This window comes from Lissotriton vulgaris, chromosome 2_1, assembly GCF_964263255.1.
Source record: "Lissotriton vulgaris chromosome 2_1, aLisVul1.2, whole genome shotgun sequence".
NCBI lineage: Eukaryota > Metazoa > Chordata > Amphibia > Caudata > Salamandridae > Lissotriton > Lissotriton vulgaris.
The window spans coordinates 18,599,631-18,611,669 of record NC_141687.1 but is presented as its reverse complement, the minus strand read 5'-3'; positions in this window follow the sequence as shown (position 1 = coordinate 18,611,669).

Sequence of the window (12,039 nt, the reverse complement as noted above, 5' to 3'; positions counted from 1 at the left end):
GTAAATATATATTAAAAATACCCCTCTACCCCAAAACCCAAACCCAGCCCTAAAACCTAAAAATACCCCTGTACCCCATAACCCAAACCCAACCCTAAAACCTAAAAATACCCCTGTACCCCATAACACAAACCCAGCCATAAAACCTAAAAATACCCCTGTACCCCAAAACCCAAACCCAACCCTAAAACCTAAAAATACCCCTGTACCCCAAAACCCAAACCCAGCCCTAAAACCTAAAAATACCCCTGTACCCCAAAACCCAAACCCAGCCCTAAAACCTAAAAATACCCCTGTACCCCAAAACCCAAACCCAGCCCTAAAACCTAAAAATACCCCTGTACCCCATAACCCAAACCCAGCCCTAAAACCTAAAAATACCCCTGTACCCCAAAACCCAAACCCAACCCTAAAACCTAAAAATACCCCTGAACCCCAAAATCCAAACCCAACCTAAAACCTAAAAATACCCCTGTACCCCAAAACCCAAACCCAGCCCTAAAACCTAAAAATACCCCTGTACCCCAAAACCCAAACCCAGCCCTAAAACTTCAAAATACCCCTGTACCCCAAAACCCAAACCCAGCCCTAAAACCTAAAAATACCCCTGTACCCCAAAACCCAAACCCAGCCCTAAAACTTAAAAATACCCCTGTACCCCATAACCCAAACCCAACCCTAAAACCTAAAAATACCCCTGTACCCCATAACACAAACCCAGCCATAAAACCTAAAAATACCCCTGTACCCCAAAACCCAAACCCAACCCTAAAACCTAAAAATACCCCTGTACCCCAAAACCCAAACCCAGCCCTAAAACCTAAAAATACCCCTGTACCCCAAAACCCAAACCCAGCCCTAAAACCTAAAAATACCCCTGTACCCCAAAACCCAAACCCAGCCCTAAAACCTAAAAATACCCCCGTACCCCATAACCCAAACCCAGCCCTAAAACCTAAAAATACCCCTGTACCCCAAAACCCAAACCCAACCCTAAAATCTAAAAATACCCCTGAACCCCAAAATCCAAACCCAGCCTAAAACCTAAAAATACCCCTGTACCCCATAACACAAACCCAGCCATAAAACCTAAATATACCCCTGTACCCCAAAACCCAAACCCAACCCTAAAACCTAAAAATACCCCTGTACCCCAAAACCCAAACCCAGCCCTAAAACCTAAAAATACCCCTGTACCCCAAAACCCAAACCCAGCCCTAAAACCTAAAAATACCCCTGTACCCCAAAACCCAAACCCAGCCCTAAAACCTAAAAATACCCCTGTACCCCATAACCCAAACCCAGCCCTAAAACCTAAAAATACCCCTATACCCCAAAACCCAAACCCAACCCTAAAACCTAAAAATACCCCTGAACCCCAAAATCCAAACCCAACCTAAAACCTAAAAATACCCCTGTACCCCAAAACCCAAACCCAGCCCTAAAACCTAAAAATACCCCTGTACCCCAAAACCCAAACCCAGCCCTAAAACCTAAAAATACCCCTGTACCCCAAAACCCAAACCCATCCCTAAAACTTAAAAATACCCCTGTACCCCAAAACCCAAACCCAGCCCTAAAACTTCAAAATACCCCTGTACCCCAAAACCCAAACCCAGCCCTAAAACCTAAAAATACCCCTGTACCCCAAAACCCAAACCCAGCTCTAAAACCTAAAAATACCCCTGTACCCCAAAACCCAAACCCAGCCCTAAAACCTAAAAATACCCCTGTACCCCAAAACCCAAACCCAGCTCTAAAACCTAAAAATACCCCTGTACCCCATAACCCAAACCCAGCCCTAAAACCTAAAAATACCCCTGTACCCCAAAACCCAAACCCAACCCTAAAACCTAAAAATACCCCTGAACCCCAAAATCCAAACCCAACCTAAAACCTAAAAATACCCCTGTACCCCAAAACCCAAACCCAGCCCTAAAACCTAAAAATACCCCTGTACCCCAAAACCCAAACCCAGCCCTAAAACCTAAAAATACCCCTGTACCCCAAAACCCAAACCCAGCTCTAAAACTTAAAAATACCCCTGCACCCCAAAACCCAAACCCAGCCCTAAAACCTAAAAATACCCCTGTACCCCAAAACCCAAACCCAGCCCTAAAACCTAAAAATACCCCTGTACCCCAAAACCCAAACACAGCCCTAAAACCTAAAAATACCCTTGTACCCCAAAACCCAAACCCAGCCGTAAAACCTAAAAATACCCCTGTACCCCATAACAAAATACCACTAAAAAATGTTAAACTTACCTATAAAAATACTTACGATGTAATGGTATGCGTTGTAATAGTATGTGCGTTGTAGTGTATTGCGATGTAAAGGTATGCGTTGTAAAATGACCAGTGTTGTAAATGTATGCGTGGTAATGGTATACGTTGTAAAAAATCCGTGGTAACAGTTACATACCCCTGGCTCCCTACTATCATGGCCGGTTCCAGCCCGTTGGTGTAAAGATTAAATAAGAAAGGGGCCAGGACACAGCCCTGTCTAAATCCTTTATTTACTGGAAAGGATGGAGATAGTTCGCCGCCAATCCCATATCTCACGCAAGCAGTAGCATCGGAGTAGTGTTTGCGGAGAAATTGGATAAGAGGGGGGTCTACCCCCAATTCACAGAGAATGGACCACACCCTTGAGTGTATCACGCAGTCAAATGCTGTGCTAAGATCGACGTAAACTAGGTACAGGTTACCTCTTTTTGCCCCTACGTATTTACCTATCAGAAGGGTTAGGTTCAATGCCTGCTCAACAGTACCAAGTCCCTCCTGAAATCCATATTGGAGATCTGTCAGGACGTTGCTCACAGACGCCCAGTCTTGGAGACGTTCCAAGATCAGCCGACCAGCGACTTTCCCCAGGGAGTCCTGGAGGGAGATGGGCCTGTAACAGGCTGGATTCTTGCGTTCGCCCTTCTTAAAGATTGGGAGCAGGATAGAAGAAGACCAAGAATCTATTAGGCCTATCTTTGAGACTGCTGCCATTACCTGGGTGACGAGGGGTGACCAGAGTTCCATGTTACTTACAAAGATATCTAATGGAACCCCGTCCGGACCGGGGGCCTTACCAGTTTTAGAAGCTGATAGCGCATTGATGACCTCATTATAATCAAAGTGAAGGTCGATTGGAAATATTTGGTCCCCGATACGTTCGCTTTCCATCTGAACTTCAGTTGTAGTATCGGCGGAGGGGCCACCAAATATCTTTGAAAAGTGAGCCACCCACTCGTCAGCCGTCACTGCCACATCTAGGTGTTGGGAAGATGTGGCATCTACCAAAAAGGGTGATTTGACCGTGGGCCAAAACAGGGAGCTGTCTTTACGTAGGCAGCTCTCATGTAATTGGGCCCAAAGATTTTTCTTTATTTCCTTTTTACGGTTGTGCTGTGCCAATTTGTAAACCTTTCTAAGTTTAACTATTTCGGCGGTGTCTCTGTCTTGGTTGTGGAGGGCTCTTTTTAGGTCGGTTAAAGCTTTACGACAAGTTGAGTTAAACCAACCTTTGGATTCCTGTTTCCGGGATTTATGGTGACAAAATAATTCTGCCCGTATAATTTTTGTAATTTCCAGAAAACTAGATATAATCAGCTGGGGTGAGGAATCTTCTGTCAAACAATTATTCATCCTTGGAAGGGCTTTAGATATCACTTTGCCGGTAATTACTTCTGGGTCGACTTTGGACCATTTTACGGAAAAGCCGTTTACTTTATCCATGGACAATGTTTGTTGGTTTAATAAGCTGACCCTGGTAAGCTGAGGTAGAGCAGTAATAATTGACAGGGTGACACTATTAGGAAAGTGATCGCTACTAATATCTGAACCCGTTTTAAAAGATTGCAGTTGACCCTTTAGTATCTGGGAGCATAGAATACAGTCAATGAGACTTGACAGAGCCCTGCCGTGAAATGTTGGAAGAAATTCAGCGGGTGGATCCACAAGGTCATTCGCATATTCCAACTCCAATGAGAAAAGACACTCATTCAGGGTGTTACCTAAGTTCGTATGTGTAAAATGGGTCAGGGAGCAGCCGTTTTCATCTTGAAGGCCAGAGATACCATTCTTGTGGTTATTGCACAAGGGAACATTAAAATCCCCCCCCAAATCACATAGCAGGTAAGAGAGGTGTACTTGTTTCGTTGTTCATTTATAAAGGATGTAATTTCAATTAGAGTTTTGACACATTCGACGGGCTGGAGGTTGTTGTAGAAGTTGACAAAAAAATGCAAAGTGCACTTATTAAATGAAACCATTATGATTTGAAAATTCTTGCTGGTAAGAAGAACAGTTACATTCATGGATGGTAAATTATTTGATATGTAAACTACTAGACCTCCCTTGGGTCTACCATGAGTTTTAAGACTAGCTGGAACATAGTATGTTTTGTAACCCTGAATGTGTATAGGCTCAGTGGCCCAGGTTTCCTGTAAACATACTATTTGGTGTGCATTTACTGTGTCTAGCCATGTTTATGGTTTATCTTGGAGCGGAGGCCAGCTACGTTCCAAAATAAAACAGATAGGATCTGAGTAGGGTTTACCGGAACACTTGTGTTAGAGGGGGCGTTGGAAGCTAAAGTACCTGGCCGTGGAGGTGAGTGTGATATCGAAACGGTGGAATGCAATTCAGAGTGGTCATCACAGGTAATATGGTTCTCTAGCAGTAAATCTGGGAATATTGGTCTTGGGAGAGCTACCTTCCTAGTATTACCAGGTAGCTCGGCAAATATTTTTACGTCTGAGGACATTGATGGTTCAGAGGTTGTTTCTACGGGAGAGGATGGTATTAATAATCTAGGTTCTGTCATCGTATCAGATACCGTTTGTAAGGAAAGATCTCGAGGAGCGTAAAGCTGGTTGCAAGGATTTTGACTCCAAGAGCGAGAGACCTGTACTCTCCTGACTATTACACACTGGTGGTCAATCCACCATTTCTAGGCAGTCAAATCTGTTTGCAAGTGGAATGCCTCGCCATCCCAAAGGGGGAGCAACATCTCTGCCTCCAAAACCTGGCCAGTCGACCCAATCTCTTCTCCTGTCCCAGTTTCCTACTTGGGTCCAGGTCCATTCTGGTCCTTCATTATATCGAGGTGTTGGCGGGTAGAAGTAGGAGAGTCTTTTAGTATCTATCCCGTCGTTTGTTGCTTGCATACCCCAGGAGCAAATGCGCCCAACTGTGAGTGGGTCATCAAAGTTGACAATGACGCAGTCTCCCCGGATTCTTTTCGGCTCTTTGCCTATCCAAGGGACCCTGCGGACCATTGAAACTCTACTAGCTGAATACGGTGGTGGAGGTCTGTTGATAGACAACCAGTGCAGTACTTTGTTTTTTAGAGACCAGCCTGGTTCTTCCGTATTTGTGCTCAGCTCAGGAACCCCGGTCATAATCACACATATGGTTTTGCTTCTGGTGGTAGGTGAATAGGGTGTCCACCCCTGCCCCTGGACCTAGGGATAGTATTTAGTACCCCTGGTGGCTTAGCTTGAACGGGCGCCTGAGTTATAGGGGGAGCTGGAGTCTTTGTTGTAAAAGGACCCTTCTTCACCACTGTGGCAGGGGGCTTTTGTTGTACGGATAACACTACGGTGGCCGGTTTTGTGGCTTCCACCCCTTCCTTAGTGGTTTTGGTATTAGATTTTTGCACCACTATTTGACCAGGACCCGTCCCCTTTTGGGTTTTTGAAGCTGCAGTCAGGGCTGCTATCTGCTTTTCTATCGTTAGGAGGGTCTGTTCGATAGGTTGCACATAGGTTTTGATTAGTTCCCCTAATCTAGGAAGCAGTTGATTCTTTATACCACACATTTTGCACCCTCTTCCCACGTTGCTGCTTACGATAAGGTTTGCTATGTTTGTGGAAAGGTTAATTAATTCTGCTGGTGAGGAGATTAACTCTCGCTGTATTGAACCAGCTTGACTTGGAGACTGAATAGTAGGTAAGACTTTATGATTTGGTTGTTTCCTGGAGTGAATCGCTTTATGCGATATTTTTGGTTTCTTGTGTTTGGGTATCGCTCCCTCCCTTAATCCCCTATTTCGTGCTGTGTTGGAGTCCTCCCTGGTCGGGTTCGCAAAAAGAACAGGGGTTTTCTCTAACAGCATTGATGACTGTGAGTCTGAGAACTCTAAAGAAGCAGACAGGTGAACAGTACATGGGACAGTGTGTGTTTCCACATGCTCTTCCAGTAGTGACCCGGGTTCCAAAGGGCTTGAAGGTGTTTTAGCAACAGCAAGGGAGCCCAACGAGGACCGTTTGGCCATGGCCAAGTCCTGCAAAACCCTTAGTTCTAGCAGGATTATACCCTGGTCAATTGCCTCGTTAGCCCTAGTGATAAATTGGTCAATTGGGCCAGTTATCTGAGCAGCACCTTGTGCTGTTTTGCTTCTGCTACCTCTAGTTGTCATGGTGAGATTGGGGGATAATCAGGAATAATGTATGTATGTATGTATGTATGTATAGGCGTTCTTATATAGCGCTGAACTGTCACCCGACGGGCATCCTGGTGCTTAGACTATTATGACACAGAACATGATTTTACCAGCTTCCAATCTATTTACATTATTCTGGGGAACAGGTGGGTTTTAACGCTTTTTTAAAGGTGGAGAAATCTTCCAGGCCCCTTAGACTTAACGGTAGAGAATTCCACAGCCGCGCTGCGGTAATCCTGAAGGACCGACCCCCCATCCGGGACCTCAGGAACTTGGGTACTACTACCAAGTGAACTGAGGCTGACCGGAGTGGTCTTGAACGAGAGTACCACGAAAAGAGATCGTGCAGAGGGGACAGACCTTGACTGTGTAAAGCTCTAAAAACCAGACATAGAGCCTTAAAGTTCACCCGTTGAGAGATTGGCAGCCAATGGAGGTCCCTGAGTGCCTTGGCAGAAGAGTCCGAGCGACGTCGCAAGAGTGCCAGTTTGGCCGCAAAATTCTGTATTCGTTGGAGTTTTCCTAGCAAAGTAGTTGGAGCCCCCAGCAGCAGTGCGTTGCAATAGTCAAGATGACTTAAAATTATGCTCCGCACTACCTCTGGTCTTGCCTGTGCCGGAAGCAAGGGTAGAATCTTTCTCAAGGATCCAAGTAGAGCCATACACCGTTTTATTTACTGATGTGTCCAGCTGTAGGTCGGAACTAAACATTACCCCCAGATTCCGAACCGAATCAGCAGGCAAGCTGGTACCTTGGAAGTCGGGAGGCCAAAAACCCTGTGGTAGGGGTCTGGGGATCCGGTCCATGGAGCAATGTAGCACCTCGGTTTTCGAGCTGTTAAATTGGAGGGAGTTGTTCCCCAACCATTCTGCCGTGGTGCTCATGCATCGATGGAAGGCCTCCTGTGGCACCCCGCCCTTACCTTCAAACGAGAAGATAAGTTGCGTGTCATCGGCATAGTTGGTGACTGTTATGCCAAACGATTTGATCGTTCCCAACAGGTATTATGCGAAGACAGTTTTGGAAATGTATGCAATATGCATTACAAAGAAAGGAAAACCAAGGAGTCAAAGGCTTTTCAGAAAGGGTAATCTTATTTTCAAAAGCAATAGGAAAAAACTTTCAAGGGTCAATACAGTTAAAGCAGCACTGTACAGAGTGGATCTTGTGACAACCCGGTGACACTTGGTGCAGGTGCTATATACAATCAGTGACAAGTGGGTGTGCAAGTGTTAAAAACAACAGCAAAGGCGACGCATTAATCAAGGTATAAACATCAAATAATGGCCCCAACAGAGACAAGTAACAATCACTTGAAACACAATTATTTGTATGGGAGCACAAGACGTGAAATGCGTCGTAAAATTCAAGCTGTCTAGTCGACGGCGTTTCGATCCCCATTAGTCGGGATCGTCATCAGGACGGGGTTGTCGGTGGGAACAGTGACTTAAGCTCTGGCAGGAAGACGTAGTTGAAATCCTGTTCTAAGACTCGATGGTCCAAGGTTACTGAATGTTTCTTCCGTCTGGGCAGCGAGTGATACTTGCGAGGCCTGACTGAATCAGGGCTGTGGGCCGTAACCGGGACTCTGCTGTCAAACGGGTTGCAGGCAATAAATGCGCTAGCTAGCTAGAAACTGGCCACAAAACTTCTCTCCAACTTTCTTGAGACCAATGATTGTTTGGATGTGACTCAGTTTGGGTTCAGACCGACACATGGGACAGAGTCGGCACTGGTGACTGTTCTTGATGACCTTCGGACGCGGGCCGACCAGGGTCAAGCAGCCTTTCTAATGCTGCTTGACATGTCGGCCGCGTTCGACACGGTCAACCATGCAATTCTGATCAGGAGATTGATGGAGGCTGGGGTGTCGGGCTTGGCCCTTGAATGGCTGGTGTCATATCTCAATCATAGGCACCAGGTAGTTGCACTAGCTAGCTAGCGCATTTATTGCCTGCAACCCGTTTGACAGCAGAGTCCCGGTTACGGCCCACAGCCCTGATTCAGTCAGGCCTCGCAAGTATCACTCGCTGCCCAGACGGAAGAAACATTCAGTAACCTTGGACCATCGAGTCTTAGAACAGGATTTCAACTACGTCTTCCTGCCAGAGCTTAAGTCACTGTTCCCACCGACAACCCCGTCCTGATGACGATCCCGACTAATGGGGATCGAAACGCCGTCGACTAGACAGCTTGAATTTTACGACGCATTTCACGTCTTGTGCTCCCATACAAATAATTGTGTTTCAAGTGATTGTTACTTGTCTCTGTTGGGGCCATTATTTGATGTTTATACCTTGATTAATGCGTCGCCTTTGCTGTTGTTTTTAACACTTGCACACCCACTTGTCACTGATTGTATATAGCACCTGCACCAAGTGTCACCGGGTTGTCACAAGATCCACTCTGTACAGTGCTGCTTTAACTGTATTGACCCTTGAAAGTTTTTTCCTATTGCTTTTGAAAATAAGATTACCCTTTCTGAAAAGCCTTTGACTCCTTGGTTTTCCTTTCTTTGTAATGCATATTGCATACATTTCCAAAACTGTCTTCGCATAATACCTGTTGGGAACTGTCTTTACTCACATGATACACCCATCCCAACGAGGTTTATGGGTCTTCTCCTGTTGTTCTCATACAAACGATGTGATCAGCGTGATCAGTGGGCGGAGGTACAGATTGAAAAGAATAGGGCTGATGGCTGAGCCCTGGGGTACTCCCTGCCCAACCCTCTTGATGTTCGATTGAAAGGGTGGCAGTGCAACTACCTGGTGCCTATGATCGAGATATGACACCAGCCATTCAAGGGCCAAGCCCGACACCCCAGCCTCCATCAATCTCCTGATCAGAATTGCATGGTTGACCGTGTCGAACGCGGCAGACATGTCAAGCAGCACTAGAAAGGCTGCTTGACCCTGGTCGGCCCGCGTCCGAAGGTCATCAAGAACAGTCACCAGTGCCGACTCAGTCCCATGTGCCGGTCTGAACCCAAACTGAGTCACATCCAAACAATCATTGGTCTCAAGAAAGTTGGAGAGAAGTTTTGTGGCCAGTTTCTCTAGGATTTTGATAGGGAATGGCAGGAGGGAAATGGGCCTAAAGTTGGCTGGGCATGTGGGGTCCAGATTCTCCTTTTTTAGCAGTGGAGAAACCACCACCAATTTCCAGCAGTCTGGAACCCGTGCTGAGGTGAGAGACTGGCAGCAGATGAAGAAAAGTGGGGGAAACAGCTCTTCACAACAGAGTTTCCAGAATTAGGGTGGTAAAGGATCAGAGGGTGAGCCAGAAGACACCCTGTCAGCCAAAGAGCAAAAGTCCTCGAAAGATGGTAGAGGAAAATTGCTCAGCTCACCTGATTTAGTACACTCCTTCCCATTCTCTGGCGAGATGGAATCGTGCTCAGTACCGCCAGTTGAGGGGTAGAGATTGTTTAAGATGTTGGCAATCTTGTCCTCAAAGGCTTGTGCTAGCGAGTCGCAGAGAGCTTGAGAGGCCGGGATGGCATTTTTGGTGCAGCCAGGATGGGCCAAGTCCTTTACGATCTTAAATAAGGCCTGAGATTTGTTTACGGCTGCCAACAGTGATTCTTCTAAGAATCTAGCTTTGGCCAGCTTGATCTGGATTTTATAGGATGCCAGCGCTTGTCTAAAGAGGACTCTGTGTGATTCCAGGTACTGTTTCTTCCAGGTCCGCTCAGCCTGTTTGCATTGGAGCTTAAGCTGCCGGAGTTCTACCGAGTACCATGGCATGGCGAGATTAGTCCTATCTTTGATTTTCCGCAGCGGGGCCAAGGAATCCAAAGAAGTAGAGATTTGCTGACAGAAAGTCTCATAGCTCTCATCCACATTCACTCCCAATACAAAGCCCTCAGGCAGCAGAGAAGGCGGAATGGTTTGTTTGAGGAGTTTGGACCATTGTCTCCCCATTCTAGTGCCTGCTGCACTCCCTTTCTTTAAGAAGGCGCTAGTGCACGAGAGGGAGAACTGGACAAGGGCGTGATCCGTCCAACACTGAGGCAGGACGTCAAGTATAGAAGTGCGACCGGCGTCAGCAAAAAGTAGATCAAGAATATGGCCCTTTGAGTGGGTTTTGGAGAGTACTAGTTGTTGTAGCTCAATGTTATGACAAGCTTGTACCAGCTCTACGTAGGCCGTCTTGGTCGAACCTTCTGACCAAAGATTAAAATCCCCCAACACCATCAACTTTGTGTGGGAGAGATCATATATTAAATCTATGAGCTCAGGAACGGCGGATAGCGGGCTAGCCGGGGGTCTGTAGCATAGTAGACCCGTAAGTAGCACACCTCCAAGGTCCTTGATGGAAAATCCCAATGTTTCGCACCCAGCGATAACCTTGATGTTAAGCTGAGTGAGGTGTAGCGTCTGTCTGAAGATTATATCAGTACCATAATGCAATATATCAATAGATGTCAGATGGTATTAGTCCAATACTGATAGGTAGAATGTTTTCACGATGCAAAGGTTAATAAGGTGGCCCAGTCCAGTCTTACCCGGTCTTTAACAGGCTTAAACGGGCTCGCCCTTGGCCTGGGCTTCGCCCGGCGTCCCGCTCGCGTCCCGCTACGCTACCTCCTGGCGCCGTTCGGGAGTTCAAAGAGCGCGCCGCCGCTTAGCCTGCCGGGAGATGTAGTCCCGGGGCGGAGGCGCGAGCCGGGGGCCCTTCAGCACTCTTGCTCTATTCTGGAATCTGCTAAACGCTAACTGGAGATTATTGATTTCTAATAATTGATATTTTTAAAATCTGTATTTATTTTAACCGGATAGATTTTAATATCCAGTTGGCCCTACCTTGGTGCAAGAACAACATTGCCCAGGGCGGCCTCTTACCCCCTCCTCAGCTGCCAAGCGACGCTAGTTTTGGGCGCTCAGCTCTGAACTCACTTTGGGCGCCATCTTGGGTAGGGGTAGGATCGCGGTCTAGATGATCGACGATCCCGCCCTCCCAGGATACAAAAGGAGTCCTTCTTCGCATACTCGAGGTATTTGTCATACTCCTTTTCACCCCTGAGGCGGAAGCCGGGGGCCCTTCAGCACTCTTGCTCTATTCTGGATTCTGCTAAACGCTAACTGGAGATTATTGATTTCTAATAATCTGATATTTTTAAAATCTGTATATATTTTAACCGGATAGATTTTAATATCCAGTTGGCCCTACCTTGGTGCAAGAACAACGTTGCCCAGGGCGGCCTCTTACCCCCTCCTCAGCTGCCAAGCGACGCTAGTTTCGGGCGCTCGGCGCTGAACTCACTTTGGGCGCCATCTTGGGTAGGGGTAGGATCGCGGTCTAGATGATCGACGATCCCGCCCTCCCAGGATACAAAAGGAGTCCTTCTTCGCATACTCGAGGTATTTGTCATACTCCTTTTCACCCCTGAGGCGGAAGCCGGGGGCCCTTCAGCACTCTTGCTCTATTCTGGATTCTGCTAAACGCTAACTGGAGATTATTGATTTCTAATAATCTGATATTTTTAAAATCTGTATATATTTTAACCGGATAGATTTTAATATCCAGTTGGCCCTACCTTGGTGCAAGAACAACGTTGCCCAGGGCGGCCTCTTACCCCCTCCTCAGCTGCCAAGC